Source organism: Narcine bancroftii, chromosome 8, assembly GCF_036971445.1.
Source record: "Narcine bancroftii isolate sNarBan1 chromosome 8, sNarBan1.hap1, whole genome shotgun sequence".
NCBI lineage: Eukaryota > Metazoa > Chordata > Chondrichthyes > Torpediniformes > Narcinidae > Narcine > Narcine bancroftii.
In genome coordinates, this window is record NC_091476.1 from 40,640,428 (window position 1) to 40,665,335 (window position 24,908).

The window sequence follows — 24,908 nt, forward strand, 5'->3', positions numbered from 1 at the left end:
GAGAACAGACTCCCGCTCACTTCGCCTGTCAATCAGCAGCTGGCAATTCTGGTGTGGCAGTGGCGGTGACGTCAGCAGTAGACTGGTGTTCTCTTTTCATTTTCCATGCAGATCAATTACTGAGTGGAGAACCTCCACATTGTGACATCAGAGGCCATTCCATTGATCAAATGTAAATTAGATGCAACAAATGATTTGAACATGGAAAATGGTAAGTTTGTTTACTTTATTACTTTGTGTGTGTGTGTGTGTGTGTGTGTGTGTGTGTGTGAGATACACACGATTGGGGTTCCGCGATTTCCAAATGCTCTCCAAAAGAGTTCTGTGAGCTTAAAAAGTTTGGGGAGCCCTGAGCTCGGGCACCAAAGGTTGTAGGGAGAAGGTTGGGCGTGCAGCTGAATGGGAAAATGGATCAGCTCATGATTAAATGGCAGGGTAGACTTTGTGGGCTGAATAGCTTACTTCTGCTCCTGTCTCGTGGTCCTATCTCATCCCTCAAGAGGCCGTCGAACATGATATGATTTCAAAGAAGGTGAGGAGTGGAGAGGAGATACCTGGGATGGAAGAGTTTAATGATAAAACACTGGACAGTCTGGGTTTGTTTTCCTCAGGAACAGATAAGGTTGAGGAAAATCTGACAGAGGCACATTAAAAATCTAGATGGAGCAGATGGTACATAATCTTTCCCAACAGCAGATATATCTAAAACTAAAAGGCATAGATTTATGGTAAAAGTAATATATGCTCAGGGTAGATGTGAGGAGACCTTTTTTCACCCAGAGGAAGGTTGGAATCTGAAATGCAAATGTGTGGGGGTTTGGTGGAGAAGGTACTCTCACGATATTTATGAAACAAATCTATGAGCACTGGGTGGATCAAGGCGAGATGGTTACAGACCAAATGCTGGTTAATCTGATTAGTTTGGGGCACTTGATTGTCAAAATGTAGGCCAAAGGACCTCTTTCTGTGCTGTACACCTCTATAAATTTTTCCTGTGAAGCCAAACAATGGCTGCTCATCCAAAATCATCTTTACAGACAAGTGGTACGTAGGTTTATCTCATTCTTATTCAATGAGATATTGGTTGCTTCATTCTACTATTTGAGAGCAATGACTACATTTCTATTGTAATATCTGGAATATAAAGCACTTTTGGCTGTCTTGAGATGGTAAGAGGTTCTGCACAAGGAAAGTTTTAATGATGCATATTGCCTCTTTGCCAAAAAGGATAATTTAAGAAGCGGACAAGGTTGTAAAATGCAAGTGTGAGGTTATTATATCAATAAACCCACGTGCTGGGATAATCTTTTTAAACTCAGGCCAGATTTTATATTTCTCTGTTTGAATTTTTTTTTCCATTGACTTGGGTAAGATTTCTTTGGCTATATTCTTTGGTGTTTTCCATTTCCATTGACAATTTGGTCTCTTTCAGTGATTTGAACCCCATTTCAGAACAGCTAATACTTGCTGGTACTTACTATCACTGAAATGATAGTCACATACTCGGCCCAACTCATTCATGTGGGGTAAGCAGCTCAACTGAGATAGTCCCATTTGCCTGCATTTCATTCAGGTCCTGCCAAACCTTCATTTAAGTACCTGTCCAAACATCATAATTGTACCAAAGTCTATCACCTCTCTGGCAGCTCAATCCACACACCCACCACCCTTGTGTGAATATTGCTCTTCAGGTCTCCTTTAAATCTTTCCCCACTCACTTTAAATCTCTGTCCTCCAGATTTAAATGCTGAGAAGAAGATTGTGACCTTTTCAATCCCACTCCTGATTTTATGTGACAGTATAACAAGAATTATGGAACGATTGATCATTACAGCATAGAACACAGGCCCTTCAGCCCTTCCAGTCTGTGCCAAACTATTATTATTCCTGGTCCCACTGACCTTTACCCAGTCCATATCCCTCCTATCCATGTATCCATCCAATTTCCTTGTATTAAAATAGAGCCCACATTCACCACTTTAGCTGGGCAGCTCGTTCTATACTCCCACCACTCTCTGTGTAAAGAAATTTCCCCTAATATTCTCCTTAAACTTTTCCCCTTTCAGCCTTAACCTATGTGTTGTGGTTTGTATCTCAATAAACCCACGTGCTGAGATAATCTTTTTAAACTCAGTGGAAAAAGCCTACTTGCATTTTCTCCATCTATACCCATCATAATTTTATATACCTCTCTTAATCTTCCCTCATTCTTCTATGCTCCAGGGATTAAAGTCCTAACCTGTTTAACCTTTTCCTGCAACCAATGTCGGCGCCAAGGGGGGCATTCATGGGCATTTCTTCCCCCACCCAAGTTAGGGTTGCCAGACATCCAGTTTTAGGCCAGACAGTCTGGCTGTATTTTGGGGTGAAGGGGCAGAAAGGGGGCACTTACCATCTTAAATGCGGTGCCCTGGGGTCTGTAGGCCATGGGCAGCCATGTTTCTACTGCACATGCGCTAGTGCCCACTGGCTTCCATTGGAGGAAGGGGGAAGTGACGCTAGTGATTCCGGAATTCCCCGCTAGGACTTGTTCTGGTGCCGATCTGCCTGTAACTCGGTTTCTCACATTGCAACAACATTCTACTAAATCCTCTCTGCACTCTTTCAACTTTATTGATATCTTTCCTGTAGTCAGGTCATCTCTCAGTCTCGTATGCCCTAGAGAAAAAAAAACTCCTCCAGCCAATCCAGTCTCTCCATACAAATGAAGCCCTCCAATGCCAGCAACATTCTTGTAACATTTCCAGTCTGATGACATTCCTCCTGTACCTGCTGAAAGCTCAAGCTAGGTGGGCTGACATGTGGTCAGAATGCCAGACAACCGATTGCCAAACCAGCTGCTGTACGGAGAACTGTGTCAGGCCAAGCGCTCAGTCAGGGGGCAGAAGAAGGATCCTTCAAAGGCCTGGGTCTCGACATCAACACATGGGAGACACTTGTCCTCGACCGTCCAGCTTGGCACAGCAAGATCACCACAGGATCCCATGCAGCTGCAGTCAAGGCGCAATGCCCGTGTAGCATCCACTGCCATGACAGCACCCACCCACTTGTGGCCCACATGAGGGCGAGCATTCAGGGCCCAGATTAGACACCTCCGGACCCACAGCCATCAATCTTCCATTTGACTTTGAAGCCATGGTCATCTTTGACTACAAAGGATGGACAACATCAACAACAACAGCTGAGTAACCTGTGCCACAATGAAACAGGCCCATTAACCCATCTGGTCCATGTTGATCATTGGTTCACCTATTTAAGAGCATCAGAGAGGATCACTAGAGCCTCCCCCCACCATCATCGACATGGTCTTCCGGGATCGTTGTCTGAAGAGGGAACCCAAACTCATTGAAGACCCCTTCCACCCTGAACACAGCCTTTTTCAACAGCTCCCATCAAGAACGAGATACTGAAGTATCAGAGCCAACACTGCCAGGTTGACCAACAGTTCTTTTTTTTTCCCACCAGCAGTGAGAATGCCGCACGACCAAAGGAACTACTCACACTAACCATCTGAGACTCTCATATTTACAAAACAAAAATGTATTTATTTGTATTTACAAATACTTGTCCTGCATATGTATTGTTTTTCTGTATGTGCATTATGTCTGGTTGTGTGCCTTTGTGTTTTGCACTGATGCTGTTTCGTTGGGTTATATTTGTGCATTCAGATGACAATAATCTTGACTTACACTTTGGCTGACTAATTCTGATTGGATTCTTCCCCATCTTCCCATCAAATGGCCACACCCTTGGATCTCATCTCAATTTAAAGTAACCCATTACGTCTGTTCTGACAAGTCTTTGGGATATGGGGGAAAAAACCAGAGCTTGGAGAACAAATCCTGCAGACACAGAGAGAACAACCAGAGGGGTGTTTTAGGAGCTGTAGAAACACAGGTTATTCTTTCCAAAGCTGTACACAGTTGTTCTGAGGCTGCTTGTTTGAAGAATTTGTGCTCTTCCATCATTCTCTGCACCCTGTCACTGACAACTTTTGGCAATCTGGTCTCCAATTCCCTGGTGATTAATTCTTAAGCCTGTAGCTTCCATTTTAGTGTCAGCCCAGCTATCACTGCAAGCTGATCACAATCGCTCCAGCTGCTCAAATGGTTGTGGAATTTGAAGCATAGTTAAATTATGCCACAGTATATCTGCGCAAGTGACTTGGGTGAACTTGTATGCTAGTTCAAAGGTCATTTCACTCACATCAAACCAGAGGACAAATTGGAAGCATTCCTTCTTTTCTCAGCTCCGATTTCTCTTCACCATTTTTAATGGAGCACATAATTTCGCACCTGAATTAGGATATTGTTCTGGAGGCAGAAGGACAATGGGTTCCATTGCCCTGCAAATCTCTGCTTCCAATGGATGGTGCTCCAATAACTTCTAATGTGACCTCATCATCAGTCAGACCCTTTCTTGATGTTCAGAATTCTTACATCATCACAAACACTCCTCTTTCTGCAAACGCAAGAAAGGACAGCCCCTTTGCCTCATCCCTTCCCATTGTCCAAGGGCCCAAATACCCCTGGAGCCACACAGGAATCTGCACCAAAATAAGAAATGAATGGCTCACTGGAGGGACCGACACATGGGGAAACAGGGACATATATACTCCTACCAGGTTAACGGTGTTTCATGCATACTTCAAGCGCAGCACACACTGGGGAAACCAACTGCTGATTTGGTGACCATTTTGCAAGACATTAACAAGTCTTCAAGGGTGACCGATTTGCTTTCTGGTATCTTCCCCGGTCACTGTCTGTCACATCCTCATTCTGTTCTTTCATCACTGCCACCCCAGCTCAGAATAAACCAAGAGAATGCCTCATCTTGCACCTTAACACAGTGTAGCCCTCAGGAGTCAAAAATACATTGCAGTGTTGAATTTTCATTTCTCTTTATCATTTCTCATTCAAATCCTCCTATAAGACATGCTTCAGACCAGCAGAATTAGGCCATTTGGCCCATTGAATCTTCTCCCATTCATATCATGACTGATGTATTTTTTCCTTTCACTCCATTCTCCTCACAAGTTTTGACACCCTTACTGATCGAGAACCTATCAGCCTCTGCTTTTAATCTACCCAGTGACTTGGCCTCCATAACCGTCTGTGGCAATGAATTCCACAGATTCACCATCCTCTGGCTGAAGAACTTTCTCTTGATCTTTGTTCTAAAGGGATGTCTTTTTATTTTCAGGCTGTGCCCTCTGGTCCTAGATTTTACCACCAATGGAAGCATCTTCTCCACATCCAATCTTTTCACTCCCGAAACAAAACAACAATCTGGGTCTAAGGTCATGAATGGACAATATTTGACATGCTTAGTTATGTGGAGAGGTGCCCATAAAGGAGGAGGAGTTCCATTGACCTTAATGGAGGAAAGACAGGCGGACAGACTTCGGGTGGAACCCCGAATCTTGGGCTGAGCATGAGCTCAATGAGTTGAGTGAAGAAGAGGTGGAATGCATGGATGACTGGAACTGGGAAAGCACGAAGAACTTGTGTAGTTGTTAAGACAGAGGAGGTTCCTCCAGCTGATTGTTTTCTTGTTGAAATTTTAACATTTTCTCTCTTCACCGATACTGCTTGATGCATGGACTGTTTTTATCTTCAGACTACTGTAAGGCAGACAAAGGTTTGCCATCAGTTCTTTTATTCTGAGGCTGTTCCCCCAGTCATCAACACTCCTACCACTGGAAACATCTTCCTGATATTCATTCCATTCTGATCTTTTTGTATATACCTTTACCTTCTGTCAGCCAGTACCAATCAATATTCCCTGTCCTCAAACACACAACTCTTTTGATCTCTGTGCACCCCCTCAACTTAAAACCTGATTGGGATGTTAACTGCTTCTTTCTCTGAAGATGCTGCCTGACCTGCTAATGTCCTATCATCTGGCCACCCCTCTTGAAGTCCTTGTGCTGGTTCAAGCTCCCCAGGTTCAGGGCTGGTAGCAGTTTGTACATCAAGGTTCTATAGAGTTTGGAGGCCAAAATGGCAACACCCAAGTTTGGTAGCCCAAACCACAAGGGTTGGAGCTCTAGAGGACCAGTGGACCAGCACAGGGCACCAGAGAAAGAGAAGCCGGGGAGAGGATCCTACAGGGTAAGAGACTGTAGCAATGGTAATGGTGGTTGGAGGCATCACACCAGGCTGTGGGCTGCTGGAGTGCAGCTCATGAGAATCATGGATTGGGACTGGGATCTGTGAGGGAGCAAATGGCAAGCAGGGGCTTCGAAGCTTCCTGATTATATTGTGGGTAGGGAACCAAGGGCTAAGGAGGGAGACATACCTGGAACTTGGGTTCAATGCTGGATCAATCAGGAGGCTGTGCAACTATAAAGGCTACTGGAGTGCAGGATGCAGCGACATCTGAAGAGGTGGCGAGATCTGTGGACACCCAATGTCTCTGAAGGGACCCTTTTGTTTCTGTTTCTTATGTTGGTGGGGGTGCTGAATTCATGGGGCCTCTTTGTGAGCCATTATGGACAAAGGGAAAAGATTTTTGTGCTTTTGGGAATGCGTAACAATGGGATGTTCAATCTTGATCGCTCCTGTCATTTTTGCATTTTATTCCAGATCGAGAGCATCTGCAGCATTTTGCTTTGGCAAAAATCTTGTCCAGTTTCTGACTGATTTCAGTGAAAGCAATTTGTGGGTGGGCAGATCACACAAGAACACAAGTAAACAGTAGCAGGAGAAGGCCATTCAACCTGCAGAAGCCTACCCCGTCTTTCAATGGGATCATTGGAGATCTGCCCCAGGTGATGTAAAATTTGAAAATGATGTGCATGCCATTGCATTTAAGGCTGTCCAAGAGGAATATGCTGTGTCAATCTTCAAGATTATACGTGGCCTCACCTCGGTTTTCCCACATGTCAGTGTGGAAATGGCGAGGGGAAATGAAACAGTTAGCCTACTGGGAGTTTTAGCTTAGATCTATAGAATGAGAGTAGATGTTGTCCAAATTGCCACCTGTTTCATAGCCCGCTCAAGTTTTATTTCCATCGATCAGGGGAAAAAAAACATACAGTGAGCTGCCTACTCATTGTTATCTATTGCCTAACACCAAGAACTTCCCTAAATCATAATCTAAAGATATGGTTGGCAGTTAAGATAGCTGCTTAGGATGGATTTTTATGTGCACGATTTCATTTCAAATGTATGTTACTAATCGCTAGGCATCCTTTTTCAATCAGGACACAGCACAAGATCTAATAAAACCTTGAGTACAGGGCTAAGTGAATGATTTCCCAAACAGTCCATTTCAAGTGCCACTTTAATTCATTTACATGGAGACTTGTAAATAAGAGCAATGATTGTTATTACAGAGGAGGGACTTGCTGTGAAATGATTGCTTTATTGCAGTCCAAACAATTGCTTACCTCAATGATATTCTCAGCATTAAACATCTGATTTATTTAGGCTATGCGGCGTAGAAGTTACCCAGCCTTCCAAACTGGCACCCCTTCCCATTCTCTACTATCACCCTGCCCCCAAGCAGGATAACCTCCTTTGCCTCTCCATCTCAGGAGACAACCCATTGTGACCCCATTAAATACCGTGCGGAGGAGACATTGATAGATTAAGGGAGCAGAGACACTCCTGAAGGAAGTCTGCCCTCTCTCTATTTATTGTGGACACATGCTGAAGAAAACAGGATTTATAATAAAAAAAATGTTCAAGGTAAATAAAGCAAAGAGATATGTATTCAGTTTCCAAGGGCATTGTACGGGTCTCCCAGATCAATGAAACTAATTTTAAGAGCCTTCCTTCGTGAAAAGACTGATAGAATGAATGTCAAAGTGGGAGGTCAGAGTTATAGAATAGTTTAACAAATGGGCATTATTCATAGTTGACAACAGCCAGTGTACTCTTCCTACATGTTCAATGATGCATGTTATTTTCCCCCTTATAAAATGATGTCATTGTAGTGGCGGCTACACTGCTCTTGCAATAACACACGCAACCAGACGGGTAGAGCTCATTGAGCAGACTAGTTTACTGCAGGCTGCTGGGCTGCAATTATACTCCCAGACTGGACCTGGCTGAGAACCACGCTGGAGGGCGCTGACGTCACCTGGGAATCACGTGGTCCCCAAGCGCAGATTTCTGAGCCCTGAGCTGGAAGGAAGGGAAACCCCCCCCAACGGCGCGATTTTGGCCGGCTGCCCCGCTGTGTGGCTTACAAACGGGGCCAGTTCGCCTGCCTTGTGGTGAGCCGCCACATCATCTTCATTCCTGCCTTGCTTGTGTTGATTATTATTTCCTCGCCATTCCTTTCAAAATATAAATTGTTGATTTTTTTTATTTTCTGCAAATATCATTTTACTGGGTAGATCGTTCAATTCAAGGACATCACAGCACAGGAGCAGGCTGTTCACCGATCAATCACTTCCACAATTTGCTCCTCCCCAAATTCCACCCTCCCCCCCAAACTGTGGGCAGTCAATTCCTTTCCTTTCCAAGATTTCCTACTGAATCTGCTTCCACTTGCACTTTGGACACTGCACTTCAGATATCAGCAGCTTGCTGCATTAAAAAAAAATGATCTGCCCTCATCCCCCTCTGGTTGGTTTACTGATTATCCTTAATTTATGTTCTCGGGTATCTGATTTTCCTGCCACTGTGAACAGCTCCTGCAAACTTAGTCTAATGAACCCCTATGTGGATTCTAACTGACTAACCCAAAGAAATCCTACATCTTAGATGACTGCAAATATTTATCGACCATTAGGTTTATATTTTTAGTTCATTCAACCAGCTTGTGGAAATTTAATCTATACTATAATGTCTGTGCAACTGCACGTTGTACCTGTGTGTAAGACAACAAATTCTCGATCACTACCAATCACAGAAAAGAAGCTAACATGTCTATAGTGTTCAAATTCCAAAGTTCAGATTTATTGCCAGAGTGCATACATGACATCACATAAAACCCTGAGATTCTTCTTCCTGCAGGTAGGAAAGTGTAATGCAAAAAAAATGTTCTCAAAAAAAGCTAGGTCTACAAAAGAGAAAAATGTAAACAAACTGACTGTGCAATACAGAAAATAAATATTCAATAGCAAATAATGTCCAAAGTAAGAGTTCTTAAATAAGTCTCTGTGTTTATGGTTTAGGAGTCAGATGGTGGAGGGGTAGCAGCTGTTCCTGAACTGGTGGTACAAGTCTTATCACACCTATACCTCTTTGCTGATGGCAGCAGTGAGAACAGAGCATATCCTGGGTAGTGTAGATCCTGGCTGATTGCTTGCTGCTGCTCTCCGATGGCAGCATTCCAGGTAGATTTTCTTGATGGTGGGGAGAGTTTTGCATCTGATATACTGGGCTGTGTCCATTACCTTCTGCTCAGAGGTTTTGGTGCCCCCATACCAGGCCATGATGCAGCCGGTCAGCACACTTACCCCTACAGGTTTACCGAGGTGTATGAAATCATACAAAACCTCCGCAAACTCCTGAGAAAGTAGGGGCGTTGAAGTGCTTTCTTCAAAATGACATTTATATGTAGGGTCAACATCAAGGCATCCCCAATGGCTTAAATGCCATTGCAGCATTTTAAGAAACACAAGCAGTTTTAGTGACATAGCAATGCCCTTCTACTGTATTGGGTATAATGTGGAAAAATAACTCCAAGCGTAAAACTTACACAAGGTGCACATCAGGATCACACTTGCAACAGCTCAATGATCTGATATTGCCTGAGGACTAATTATTAATCGAGGTCACCAGAAAAGAATGTTTCTAATTTTTCATATAAATCAGGTTTTTATTTTATCGTAGACTATAGTACAAAAGATGCAGGAGCAGAATGGACCATTCAGCCCATCAGGTCTGCTCTGCCATTCAAATCATGGCTGATGTATTTTCCCTCTGAACCCCATTCTCCTGATTTCTCCCCGTAACATTTGACTCTCTTACAAATAAAGAACTTATCAATCTCCACCTAAATATTCCCAATGACTATCTTCCATACCCACCTGTGTCAATGAATTCCATCTCTGTCCTGAATTAATTTTATACTTTAAATATTAAATTCAGACATACAGCACAGTGACATGTCTTTTTGGCCCACAGTCTGCGTCACCAATTACACTCAACCCTGATACATTTTGAAGAGTGGGAAGAAACTGGAGCACCCGTGGAAAATCCATGCAGATATAGGGAGAATATAGAAACTCCTTACAGACAAGGCTGGATTCGAACCCAAGTCGCTGGCACTGTAACAGTGTTGAACTAACCACTAATATGAGGGGAAGGCATAATCTTGGGTTAATACTACGTCTGAAAGATGGCACTTCTGACAAAACAACACTCCCTGTTCTTGCACTTGGATCATCAGTCTGGATTTTGAGCTTGTACCTCTGGAGTGATGTTCAAACTTGGATCCCACCTTAGAGATGAAAAGCCTTCCCACTGACACATAGTGTCTTGACCCTATATTCATACCAGCACATTAGTTCGGCCAGGGCTACAAGCAGATTTTACCACCTCCCAGCAGATGCCATGCTGCTCATGAATGAGAAATCAGGATGAGGTATATAAAGAGCTAATTAGGAAGGATAATTATCATGCCAAGAGTCTTCTGTTTCAGAAGCAGTGACCACATACGAGACGGCATCCATGAGGATCCATCAAAAATTCCAAAAATAATCATGATAGGGTCCCCAATCAGCCTGGAGAAATGAGAGCCATTACGCTGAGCAATTCTTTAAGTGAACCCATTAATTCATAGAACTCGTAAAGTTGACAGAAAAGGTGATTGTATTTATCAAACTTTTATTTATTTCAGTGAGGGGCTCTTAAAAGGAATGGATATAATATTCAACAACTTGCACTTTTATTGGGCTGGAATGAATTCTTGTACCTACAATGCAGGGCAAGTGTTGAAGAAGGGCGATAATCTAACCAGACCCATATATATCACATTACAAGCAAAATGCAAGGATACAGCTGGGAGGCACGGTTAGCGCAGTGGTTAGTGTGATGCCTTTACACCACCAGAGTCCAGGGTTCGAATCCAGCACTGCCTGATTTCGTGAGTTTCCTCCCAGTTCTCTGGTTTCCACCCTCCAAAATGTATGGGGTTATAGGTTACTTTGGGTGTAATTGGACAGCACAGGTTTAAATGGCCGGAATTGGCTTCTACTGTGCTGTAAATAAAATGTAAGAACAATTATAGAATTTTTTAAAAATTAAATGAAATCTGTCCAAATACCCAAAGACAAACCCTAACTTTAGAGAAACTGTGAGCCAGTTAATAAAACCCCAAATATGATATAAAAATAGGGAATCCTTCCAATAGAACCCCACCGCAGAATCACAAAAGAACTAGGCCCATGATGGTTTCCAGTTGAGTAATCATATTGGTTCCCACTGCTCTTTCCTCTAAGCTTAGCGCACACATTTTGCGACCAGTGCACAAAGGCTATTAATGTGCACACAGATTAATGTAATAATTATACTTCTTAGAATGGAATAATACTTATATTAAAACATGCCAATACAGTTTTATTAGCCATGAGAGAGGCTGTCCCAAAATGATCTTGAAACAATTTCATGTTTACTTTTGCAAAAGCATTCAGTATGCACATGCTGCTGTCACAGGAAAGAAAAGATTTGCACAACATAAGAATTTTGCGCACACTAACGACTAAAAATTAGAGGGAACATTGTTTCTCACTCTTTTCTCGTAAACTTGCTCATGCCTATCCAATTTTCATTCAAAGAAGAATTTATTCTGTTTTCAAAACCATAACAGGCAGTGAATTTCAGATTCCAAACCCACTCTGAGTAAAATAAATCCTGACGTTATTCTTTGATCTTCTCTCTCAATGTTTTTAAATTCAAAGATACAGCAGGGTAACAGGGCCCAAGAACCGCCAAATGCACAGGTGACCAACTTACCTACTAATCTACAAATCACAAATGTCTTTGGAATGTGGGAGGAAACCTGAGCACCTAGAGTCACAAGGAGAACATACAAATTCTTTGCAGACAGGACTGGATTTGATCCTGCGTCACTAGTGCTGTAATAGTGTCCTGCTAACCAGTACTCTAACCATGCCACCCTATCTGTGATCTTACACCATCAAACATCCGCCAACAGAAGAGATTCTTTCTCTTTAATCCCACCAGTAGTTCATCCACTTCCATGAAATCTCCCCTCAATCTTATTTGAATACAAGCCCAGTAAATTCAATCTAACCTTCATCCTTTGGCACTCCATGGGTGGCTCCCCATGACCATAGTTCTGTACCACTGATGTCATATGAAAAAGACTGCCTGAGCTAAAGGAAAATCTTCTGGGAAGTTGTGTGATCTGGGCCTTGATGGATGGTCCTATTGGACCACCTATTGGACCACCTAATTGCAGGCCACATAATGAGCAGCCCACATTGCCATATTAATCCCCAGGAAAGGGATTCCTAGGTAGTTGTTCAGCAACCTCAATGGAATAATGACGTTCATCCCATTAGGAGTTTTAAAATAAATAAATAAATAAATTTAGATATACAGCACATTAACAGGCCCTTTCAGCCCACAAGCCATGACACTCAATTACACTCAATTTACCCACAACCCCTGGTAAGTGTGGGAGGAAACTGGAGCACCCAGAGTAAACCTACGCAGACACGGAGAGAACGTACAAATTCCTTACAGATGACGACAGATTCGAACCCCAGTCCTGGTTGTGCGCACTGTTACAGGATTGTGCTGACCACTATGCCAACCGTGAACTTGAAGGGATGAGGACACCTACCAAATTGCACACAGCAATGCTCAGCTGCTCTCATCGGGAAAGAGATACAGGGGTATCAGAGCCAAAACCAGCAGGCTGAGGAACAGCTTCTTCCCACGGGCAGTGAAAATGCTGAACAACTGCTAAAAACAACTCTCCATGACTCTACTATTTATTAATAATATTTATTTTAATATCTGTACATATGCACTGTGTATGTGTATTGTTTGCCCCTATGTGTATTATGTCCGCATGGGTGTTTGCACTTTTCTGCCCTGTGGCCCGGAGAACACTATTTTGTCGGGTTGTCCTGGTGCGATCAGATGACAAATAAATGTAAGCATATAAGTATCGTGTTCCCGCATGCTCTGCCCTTTTAATTCGTTCGTTCAAGGGATGCAGCTTTAGTATTGGGGAAGAACCCTTCTCACTGAGCCAGGCATAATGAACAAGTAAACTTGAAGTTGGTAAACAAACAGCAGTTTAGCAGCTATCACACTTCTAAATTATTGTTTTGGCAGTTGTGGACTCATTGGGAATGTCAGCCAGGCAAAGGCAGTGATTATAAAACACTATGATGGATGTTCCTGATGTGTACAAAAAAGACTTGACTCACTTCCATTTCCACATCAGTGGCTACCTGCCAGGTTATATCCTCATATCCTCTAGACATTTCTGATGGATGGTAGCCCTCTGACCATTCCAGGCACTTACAGTGACCATCCAATGCAGAACTGATGGAGTGTTATCATTCAGAGCCTGCCTATCTAATAGATCCCACATCATAATTTCAAAAAATACGATGAGTTATCACCAATATCCTGGTCAGGATTTATCTCTCGAACATTACGATAAAAATAGATAATGTGCCCGTTAACATGTTGTGCAGATTTCATTCTGTGCTTCACACTTGACAGATCAAAGTCATGGAGTTATGCAACGTGGAAACAGACCCTTCATTCTGTCCAACTGGCCTTCAAACAGCCTTTCAGACTATCTGACACAAATCCCATTTAATTCTTCTCACATTGTTTCTATTATACATCCACATACTCAGGGTGAAGTACAGAGGCTAATTAACATAGAAAATCTCACATCTTTGGGATGTGATATGAAACAGGGACACCGTGGGGAACCCCCCCACACACATTCACAAGGGGGACATGCAAACTCCAAACCTCCAGCACTGGAGGTTGGCATTGAACTCTGCTTCCTCAAGCAGTGGAACAGTTGCTCTACTAGCTGCACCAGGGTTCTTGCCCAACAACAGATAGATTTTAAGTCTATGGGAGAATCTGGAGTAATGGAGAAGTGGCAGGAAGATCAGACTGATTCTTCCCACTACGGTAGGTTCTCAGACTTCTTTGCCAGGAGTAATTAAATGCAAATCATTCCTTCCTTATTGAATCAAGAATCAACAGATTGATCTGACAGGGTGGGAAAAATTTCCACTAATTAGTTAATGTAGGCCATTTGAAAAAGAATTAATGTCAGATGACTTTAACCATGGCATGAGTTTGGAAAGAGTGCTTTGTCATCTATCATTGAAAGAGCTTCCCACTACTGGGAATTAAAGAATAACAGACTCCCAATTCATGGGCCAGATTAAATTCCCTCAGAGAGGCCATTTGGCCCACAAGCCTGCTCTACCATTCACTATCATAAGTCCAAGTTTACCACAGGAAAACCACAGCACAGAGTGCAGAGTTACAGAGAGAAATCTGTAATCAATATTGTAACTAATAGGGGTGGCACAGTTAGCCTAGCAGTTAATGCAAATCTGTTACGGCACCAGCGGTCAGCACCAGGGTTCGAATCCTGTACTGTCTGTAAGGAATTTATATGTTCTTCCCATATCTGTATGGGTTTTCCTCAGGGGCTCCGGTTTCCTCCCACTGTTCGAAATATACCTGGGGTTGTAGGTTAATTGGATGTCATTGGGTGGCATGGGCTTGTGGGCCAAACTGGCTTTGGATATCTAAGTTTTAAATTTAAATTTAAAAAATCAGTTAACAGAGCAAATGCCACGTTATTTTGCCAGTGTGAGGTTAGTTCAGGAGTCTCACGAAGGCAGGAACAAAACTTTCCTTGAATCTGTTGGTGGTGATCTCATGCTCATTAATCTTCTTACCTCGGGAAAGAGGGTGAAGAGAATGTGGCCAGAGTGGGACTTATTTTTAATATGATGGCTGTTTTTCTAGCAGGAAGTATACATGGAGTTGATTGGAGGGGAGGGGAGTTTAATGTGATGGTCTGAGCTGTGATCAGAACTCTGTAGTTTCTTGCAGTCTAAGGTAGAGCAGTTCCCACATCATGCTGTGATACACACTGACTGAATACTTAACATGCACCTGTTAAAGTTGTTGAGGAAGACAGGTTGCTTGCTGAACTCCCTCAGGCTTCTGGCCATTGCATAAACGTGGGTGGAATAGAATAGGTCATTCGAGATGTTTATATGCAAGAACTACAAGCTCACCTCAGCTCCATTGGAGTGGACAAGGGAGTTCCACATCAGGAATTCCACCCCTCTGCCAGAAAATCATGGTGGATCTGTGACCCAATTTCATCCAACTGCATTTCCCCATTATTTCATAGTATCTTTGGTTTACAAATTACAATCTCAGTTGCCACATGCAGAGAGTTTGCAATCTCTTATTTCCCTTAAGGGGATAAGGTGTCTCAAACCTCAAAGATCAGCTGCATGTTTAAGGTGACCATCCCTCGTGCAAGTTTTCCAATAAGCTGAAAAAGTTCCTCTCCATTTAACACCCCCCCCCCCCCCCCCCCCCGCCTTGTTCCCCTTCTTCCCTAACATCAAATGGGAACTGTTGAACCTTTTCTCAGGGCAAGCATTGCTCCTGGCAACCAAGCTCTCACTTTGATCTCTGACAAACTTTGCTGTGCTGTGATTAAAAGAAAGCCTTATCTCTGTTCTCCTTTCAGTGTTGAGCCTTGCTTGGATCCTCTGCCAGTTTTCACAGGTGTTGGATGTAGCTCTGACCCTCTTCAGGGTTTCTTTGCTCATTTGTTTCTTGGCAATTGGGCTGAATAATTTGCCACCTAATCCAAAATAATAATCGATTCTCCAGACCACAGTCTCAGGGCCAATCCCTGTTATTCTCACCTCAGTAAAAGCAAGGGGTCTGCTTGACAAAATCACAGCATTTCAACACATCGGCCAAGGTTTTCTCAAGAGAACATGAGGTATTTTCTTTCCTAGTGTACTGCTTAATGATGACAATCTCAATCTGGCCTGGTGGGTTTAATAAACTTGAATATTCAAAAAAACAGCTGAGAGGAAATTGTAATATTCCCAAGTGGCTGCACATTCCTTGGGTTAGTGGACTAAATCACTTGAGTTAAAACATTAATGATTAGCACCTGGAAACCAATGTTCTATCTATAATTACCTTGGGTAATTTCTGGAAACCCTCTTCTAGTATCTCTTTAAATACAAATGATCACCGATTGAGACCTTTCTTTTGGATTATGATCAGACATCTCCTTCGTATCACCACCAGGGCATTTCCAGCTGGCAATGTGTGACGGAGGGGCCAGTGATGTTTTTACCGAGGTGCAAATCACTCAGGTTGAGCCCGAATATTGGAGGATTGATTCTCTTATTGCTTTGGATTGGCTGACAACATCTCCAGCCCAATGGCCAAGGCAAAGTTGGGAGTTGGACACTCAGAGAACATCCAGTCCTTATTAGGCCAGTGGTGATATGGAGGGGATGGTGGTGAGGGAGGCAGTGGGGATGGGAGGGGAGAATGACACAAATACAATGGACATGCGATTGTGTAGTGTGAGGACTTTGCAATGGCGGCTCACATTTTCGATGATTATTTGAATCCCTGAAACAGATTACCTGATGTTCATCCGCATGCTTCTTCATTTTGGAAGTGGAAAGCAGGATGGAGAAGGAAGAAACCCCTCTCAGATCTGGGAGCAGTTAGTTATTAAATGTGATGGGCAATGACTGGAAAGAAAATCTGCACTGCATTGAACAATCTTCTCCCAACCTTGTGTACTTTGGTGGAGCTAACAGCAGTGTTAGACCTAATCCCAGCTGAGCTGAAAGATGTATGCCCTGTAAGACACACAAGGCATCCTGCAGAATTGTCAACCTACTTTTTGATATTCATTACCAAATGGATGCCTGAAGCCATTCAAGAAGGGGTGTGTGATAGTTGGCACAGACTTGATGTCCCAAATAGTCTGTTTCCATGCTCTATCTTTCTCTCTCTTTGTGATCCAAAGGCTTTTTCCTCTACTATACTGAGATATTAGTGCTTTAGTGTCTGAGGCAATATCTTTCTGGAGATGTTGAACTACACTTGTACTCCCTGGAAATTTAGTTGAGAGGTGCTTGAAATTACCAAAACATTAAAGGGAGTTGGGAGAATGGAGAGAAGCAGCCACTAGCTGGGAAACCTAGGATGAGGGGTCAGTTAATGAAATCTGAACTTGAACACTCAGGAGCAAAGGTAGGCAGAACATCTGCAGCCAGAGGGTGGGAAAAATTAGGAACATTCTTCCAACGCTAACTTGCGCCATGTCAATTAATAACTTTCAATATGAAGTTGATAAAAGGAAACTGGAGGTATTAACGTAGTTAAGATCACAAATAAATCTGTACCAACCATCAAGCTGACATATCTTTGAGTACAGGATGAACATTTATTGTCATATGCACAACTACAATGTACAGCTGCACAGGTACAAGATACCTTGGTATCTTGGTAGGAGAATGAGATTGGGAGAAAGATACCATCAACCATGATTCGAACAGTGTAGCAATTCTGCTCTGATATTTTATAGACTAAAATATTCGCAACTGCAGTTAATGCTAAATAAATGATGATTTTACAGTAGTGCAGCCAGATCTTTTCGTCATCAGGAAAGGAGTATAGGTGCTACAAGACAGTTTCTAACCCTCCACCTTCAGACTCCTAGACAACAAACTCAATTAGAGATTCATTTAATGGCTCTTTACTTTGCACATTATTTATGACTAAATATTTATTTTCTGTATTGAACAGTTTGTTTTCATCTTTCTTTGTTTACATTGTTTTCATTTGTAGACATATCTTTTGAGTACAGTTTTTTTCTACTATCGATAAGCAGAAATTCTGCCTAAAAAAGAATCTGAGGGTTGTATGTGATGTCATCTACGTACTCTGGAAAAAATCTGAACTTTGGCGGTCCCACAGTAGTTGATAGTGAGGGTTAAGGCGAGTTAACACTAGTCCTATACAATTCCCAGATCATTCTTCGCTGTTGTTACCCACTTCCCACCAGATCTGCTACTCAATGGGCAATGTATATTGGCAAAATTAGCCAGCCAACCAGCAGATTTTTGGAATGTGGGAAAAAACTGAGCACCCCTTGGAGACCTACACAGTCACAGGGGGAAAATGCAAATGTCCCACAATCAGGGGTCAAAGTGACTGGACAGATGGAGTGGTCACAGCATCACAGCCACATGCTCTGGCACTGGACAACCTCAGTCACCAGAGAACACTGGGAAGAGAGAAGGTGCCAGTCAATGATAATGGAGTGCCTGGATCTCTGACACTCATACAGATCAAGAGGAAGGGCTGGAGGGGATGCTTGACCTCTTCCTCTTCCTCAAAGCTCAAAGTTTATATTTGTTGATAGAGTGCATAAATGATATCACATACAACCCTGAGATTCTATTTCCTACGGGCCAGGGAGAATTTCTACTTATTATTAGTGCCAAAACTGTCCTCAAGAAAAGGAAATGTGTACAAATGTGCTTTCTTCCCTCGTGCTGCCCTTCAGAAGGGATACGAATGCAGGTTGTGAACTCTCCTCTCAGGTGGTGGTAAACAACATTTTGGCCAGAACTAAAAGCAGATGGTCTGGTCATCACCACCTTGTAGCTAGCCAACTGTGGGAACTTGCTGCTCATAAGTTGGCTGGCAGGTTCTGACACTACAACAGTGATTACACTTCATAAAGCAATACATGACCTGCAAAGTGCTTTGAGATGTCCTCATGCCAAGAAATATGAACTATAAATGCACATTTCTCTTCTTTTCAATCTGCTTTGATTTTTGTTCGAGATTGATGGATGTTAATATCTAAGCCCTTCAGTATAGTGCTTGGAAGAGGTGACAAGAGCCAAGTAATTCACTACACAAAAAGAAAATCGGCGTAAACCTACGAAAAGCTGCAACAGGATATTTTTATAGGTAATCTGTTTCTTCAATGAAGACCTGTGTGTGTATAATTATGTTGTAGTGTCAAAGTGACTGAGCTGCCACATTGGCAAATCCTCTCAAGTAACATTACAAAAAAAACCATCAGAACCCCCCCCCCCCCCCACTGTTGAGAAGGAGAAGTAGAGGAGATGACTCTATAGGATGGTGACCACAAGAACGGACCAGCGAGGGGTTCAGCGGCTATGGGACCCACACAGGCTGCAGGTGTTGGGGGAAACTGCACAGGCCATGGGCTGCTGTAGGTTGGATCGTGGGAAACAGGTTTTGGAGCCATGATTCAAGAGGGTGCTGTGGGCAAGAAAGGCGCTGAAGGCTTCCTAATCATGGACTTAGAGCTCGGGTTGCCGATGGATCGAAAAGGAGTCTGCGTGGCTGCAGAATCTGCGGGAGGACTGGAGGTAAATGTATGGAGACTCAGTGACTCCGAATGGACTCTTTTGCTTCTTCTTCTCTTTCATTGAAAGAGGTGCCAGACGATCCTTTAAAAAGTTAAAGTATATCATGCATGTTACGTATTTAATGTATTAGGACATGACAATGAAAGGAACCTTGAAGTAAAGGTCTGGATCCACTGCAATTTGCCTATCGTCACAATCTCTCCACCAGTAGATGCCATATCACTGGCTCTCCAGTCAGCTCTGGGTCAAATACTCAACAGGTACTTTTCATTGACTACAGCTCAGCCTTCAACCCCAATATTGCATCAGAGCTGGTTCACAAGCATCAAACCATAGACATTTGACTCCCTCCTCCGCAACTGGATCCTCGATGTCCTCATCGGAAGACCACAGTCAGTATGAAATGGAAACAACATCTCCTCCTCACTGACAATCACCACAGGCATATCTCAAGGATGTGTGCTTAGCCCACTGCTCTACTCCCTCTACAACCATGACTGTGAGGCCAGGCACCATTCAATCACGGTTGTCGGTGGGATCACAGATGGCAATAGGGAGGGAGATAGATCATTCAGTTGAGTGGTGTCACAACAACAACCTGGCACTCAAAGTTAGCAAAACCAAGGAGATGATTATGGATTTCAGCATGAGGTCAGGAGAATACAAACCAGTCCTCATCAAGGGGTCAACAGTGGAAAAGGTCAAAACTTCAAATTCCTAGGTGCCAACATCTCTGAAGATCTGTCCTGGAACCTCCAAGTTCATGCATCGCAGAGAAGGCTCACCAACGACAATGCAAGAAAAACTTCAAGAAAGAAATCAGGAAGTCTTAAAAGAAGACACGAGGTTGCTTTGGCAGACAATGTGTCTATAAGTTGTATTAAGAGCATAAGGATAGTAGGGGACAAAATTGGTCGCCTTGAAGATCAGAGTGGTCAGCTTTGTATGGGGACAAAAGAGATGGGGAGAGCTTAATTTTTTTAATTAATATCCACTCAGGAAACAGGCATAGAGTTGTGGGAAATAAGGAAAACAAGCAGCGAGGTCATCGAACCGATACAGAATAAAGTGGAGGAAATGCTTGCTGTCTTAAAGCAAATAAGAGTGAATAAATTCCTAGGGCCTAACAAAATATTTCCTTGGACATTGAGTGGGGGGCTAAGTGTAGAAATTTCAGGGGTGCTGGCAGAAATATTTAAAATATTCTTAGCTACAGGTGGGGTGCCAGAGTATTAGAGGGTAGCTTACATAGTTCTATTCTTTAAAAAAGGCTCCAAAAGTAACCCTAGAAATTATAGGCCAGTGACTCTGATGTCAGTAGCAGATAAATTATTGGAATATGTTCTAAGAGATCGGATATACAATTATTTGGATAGCCAGAAACTGATTAGAGATAGTCAACATGGCTTTGTGCATGGTAGGTCATATTTAACCAGTCTTATAAAGTTTTTCGAGAAGGTTACCAGGAAAGTTAACAAAGAAACACTGTGGATGTTGTCCTCATGGACTTTAATAAACCCTTTGTTAGGGTCCCACATGGGAGGTTATTCATGACAGTTCAGATGCTAGGTATTCATGGTGAATTACTGAATTGGATTTGACAATGGCTGGACAGGAGAAGCCTCAGAGTAGTGGTGGATGCTTGCTTCTCAGACTGAAGACCTGTGACTAGTGGTGTGCCTCAGGGATTGGTGCTGGGACGATTGTTGTTTGTCATCTATATCAATGATCTGGATGATAACGTGGTAAAATGAATCAGCATGTTTGCAGATGACACTATGATTGGAGGCTTTGTGGCAGCGAAGAAAGTATTCAAAGCTTGCAGAGAGATCTGGAAAAGCTGGAAAAATGGAGTATTGTGCACAATTTGGGTCACCTAACTACAGGAAAGATATAAATAAGATGGAAAGAATGCAGAGACGATTTACAAGGATGCTGCCCGGACTTGGGAACAGTTACAGGGAAGGGTTAAACAGGTGAGGATTTTATTCCTTGGAGAGTAGATGAATGAGGGTAGATTTGAGAGAGGTATTTAAAATTATGAGAGGGATAGACGGAGTAAATGTAGATAGGCTTTTTCCACTGAGGGTAAGTGAAATATAAACCAGAGGACATAGGTTAAGGGTGAAAGGGGAAAAGTTTATGAGGAACATGAGGGGAAACTTCTTGAGACAGAGAGTGGTGGGAGTGTGGAACAAGCTGCCAGCTGAAGTGATGAGTACGGGCTCAATTTCAAAATTTAAGAAGAATTTGGACAGGTACATGGATGAGACAGGTATGGAAGGCTATGGACTGGATGCACGTCAGTGGGACTAAGCAGAAAAAATGGTTTGGCACAGACTAGAAGAGCCGAAGGGGCCTGTTCTTGTGCTATAATGTTCTATGGTTCTAACGGCTATAGTTTGTGAGAAGTTTGAGGAGATTCAATATATCACAAAAGACTCTCAAAAACATCTACAGGGGGAGAGCATTCTTTCTGGTTTCATTACTGTATGGTATGGAGGTTCCAACGCTCAGGATGAAAAATAATTCCAGAGGGTTGTTAACTCAGTCTACGACATCATAGGCACCAGTTTTCACTCCATCAAGGACATCTACAAGATGCGGTGTCTTAAGAAAGCAGCCTCTATCCTCAATGCCCACCCAGGCCAAGCCATCTCCACACTGCTACCATCAGGAAGGAAGTACAGGATCTTGAAGGCGGGCACTCAGCAGCGGAGGGACAGCTTCCTCCCCTCTGCCATCAGATTTCTGAATGGGCAATGAACCACAGACTCCACTTTGACTTTTTAAAAAAAATTTTCTTGCACTATTTTATTTATTTTGAAATGAGGTTTATAGAAACGTTTGTACTGTGATGCAGCCACAAAACAACAAATTTTGTGACATGCCTACGACAATAAATTCTGATTCTGATTCGGAAATTAGCTTTGATCATTCATAAAGACTCATCATGTTTAGTTTGGAACTAGTCATCTTCCCACACCAGTTCATTGCTATATACACGAGTACAATGTGCAGATTGTTAAGCAGGCCAAACCTTTGCCTGCAAGCATACAAGAGCTTAATTTAAATGCTAAGGCCTGGACTTGTTGATGTAATTGGCATCACCAGATGGTTTCCATGACAACTTAAGGAATAACCCTTGTTATCTTTACATGGAAACCATGGGGAAAAGCAGCATGGGTTATTATTCTCTGATTAAAAATTTAGGGGGAGAGGAGGTAGATCAAAGCCGTCTCTTGGATAGACACCCTTGGTTCCACACCTGCTTTGAATCAACATCCTCTTATCCCAGGGGGTCTCTGCATCACCTACTGTCTCAGCACATGTCTCCCTACTCTCCCAGACTCCCATGCAAGCCTTGGTATCATTCTTCTGAAGCTTGGTGCAGTGTAAGAAGCCAATGGTAGCCCATTCTGCTTGCACTTCAAAGGGTTATGAGTCATGTGCAAATTCAGAGATTTGATCAAGATGAATCTCCCAGTGACACACAGGAAATAGGAGTTGTCCATTCAATCCCTTAGTAGATCAGATCATCAACCTTAACCCTGATTGCCATTTATGTTTAAATTTTGATCAATATTCTTCTTAAAAATATTCAGTTATTTAGCCTCTTGAGCCATCTTCAGAGAATTTCACAGATTTGCCATCCTCTGAGTCAAGAAATTGGTCTTCATTTCACTCCTAAATTTCTCAGAACCCCAGTCAAGGGGAATATCCTCTGTGCTTCCATCAAGATGCAGGGGAGTAAATTTAAGGCAGATGAAGAGGAACTGCTTCTCCCAGAGAGCAGTGAATCTGTGGAATTCTCTGCTCATTAGAGGCTGTGATACACAAATGTGCTGGAGAAACTGTACATGACTCTCGACCCACCAACGTGGTGGACTGTCAATTACTTTCTCAGTACAAAAGTAATGATGGATGGGCATTAAATGTTAGTATTGGTAAAACCACCCCTTCCAGCAAACATTTTATAAATCGATTACTTTTAGTTTATTCGTCACTAAATTCCCATATGGTGACAAGGGTTCTTCTGTGAACTGTACAACAGGTTATCTCTAACATTCATGTAGCTGTATAAAGAGCACAATGCACAGGGTGTAGTATAACAATGAAAAGAAAGATCAATTAGCACCAAGATCAGCATGAAAGCACGGTTGTGGGGATAATTCAGGAGCCTGATGGCTGCAGAAAAGAAACTGGTTTTAATAAAGTGGATGTGAAAAATCTCACAATGCTCACACAAATTAATTGGTCATTTGTCTGAACACTGTTTGAGGCAGACTGATGTATGCAAATGGGCTGCTGTTCTACAATTATACATCTGTGACCATTTCTAAACAGTGTCTGATTGTTTACAGAAGGGTGTCAAGATGCAGTAATGAACATCCCCTTTTATGCTGGACACCAATCTCACTTATTCAGTGTAGTGAATGCACAAAGATCAGCCAGATTGAACTGCCAAGTGAACTGGTTGCATTGAGATCTCAGTGTGTCGCCTTCAATGCCTCATTGCCCACCCACCTCAAAATCACGCATCATGCTCTTCTCACTGCTGTAATGATCATTTTACTAATCGAACCATCATGGAAGAAAGCATCAGTTGGAAAGTCTGTCTCGATGGAGTTCAGTGTCATGAATTACTCGAGGACTGTAAGGCATTTACTGTTCATTTATGTATTCTAAAGGACATTGTTGCCATAGCATGAACATTATAATTAATTTAATTTTCATTTATAAACTGGATCAGAAATAATTTATGGGCCTTTTGAGTTAATTGTGTAGAAAGTAATTAACGTGAATTTCATGGGGTAAAAAAAACCCAGAAATTTATGGAGAATGCATAAAAATGTATTCCTTTAATTTATACAGCTCCTTTTTTGCATAATTAATGCCAGCTTTGCATTCACCATGAAGATTTGTACTTTTACCTCTTCACTATATTGCACAGTCCTTCACTGTTGGTAAGCGACTTATTAGCACTGTTAAGAGGCTGTACTCATTCATTCCCATCTCATCACAGCATTGAGATTCAAAGCCAGCCATTGAGTGCAAACAGCGGGATAACAAAGGCTGGAACTGCACAGCCACCAGCTGAACATATGGGCGCTCTCCCTTCACTGACTCGATTAACCGTGTGAATGTGGACAAGTCTCACTCAAGATTGATATATGTCCAGGTACTGAAGGATTAACATCTTTGAGACTATAAATGCCCAAACCAGGCTGCCTGTTGAATGCATTTGAGCAGCTGTGTTTTTTTACAATTTAGAAGCATGTGTATGTGTGGCACCGTTTATCAGAATTCTGTACAACTGACTTCACAGTAACTGGACTACTAAAGCTGCGTGCCACTGCCATTTTGTGTACTTGGCACATGAAATCCAGGCTGCACCTCCCCATTATTTCCAACACTCATTCACCCACACTGAAAAGTGTAGATCTTTGGCAAGATAAAGTCCAGATTTGAATCTTGGAAACTCACATTCCAGAAATTTCATAGGTGATGT

At 42.6% G+C, this 24,908-nt stretch overlaps 1 protein-coding gene and 1 long non-coding RNA gene across 13 annotated transcripts in view; one reads left to right on the forward strand and one right to left on the reverse strand.

The window, feature by feature from the left end:
- Window positions 1-24,154, forward strand: LOC138740615 (uncharacterized). Its single transcript, XR_011343070.1, has 3 exons — window positions 1-211; window positions 6,588-6,772; window positions 23,761-24,154. It is a non-coding gene; the product is annotated as an uncharacterized lncRNA (long non-coding RNA).
- aff2 (AF4/FMR2 family, member 2) overlaps window positions 1-24,908 on the reverse strand; it is a 587,176-nt gene that overhangs the window by 278,893 nt on the left and 283,375 nt on the right. The window lies entirely within an intron of this gene.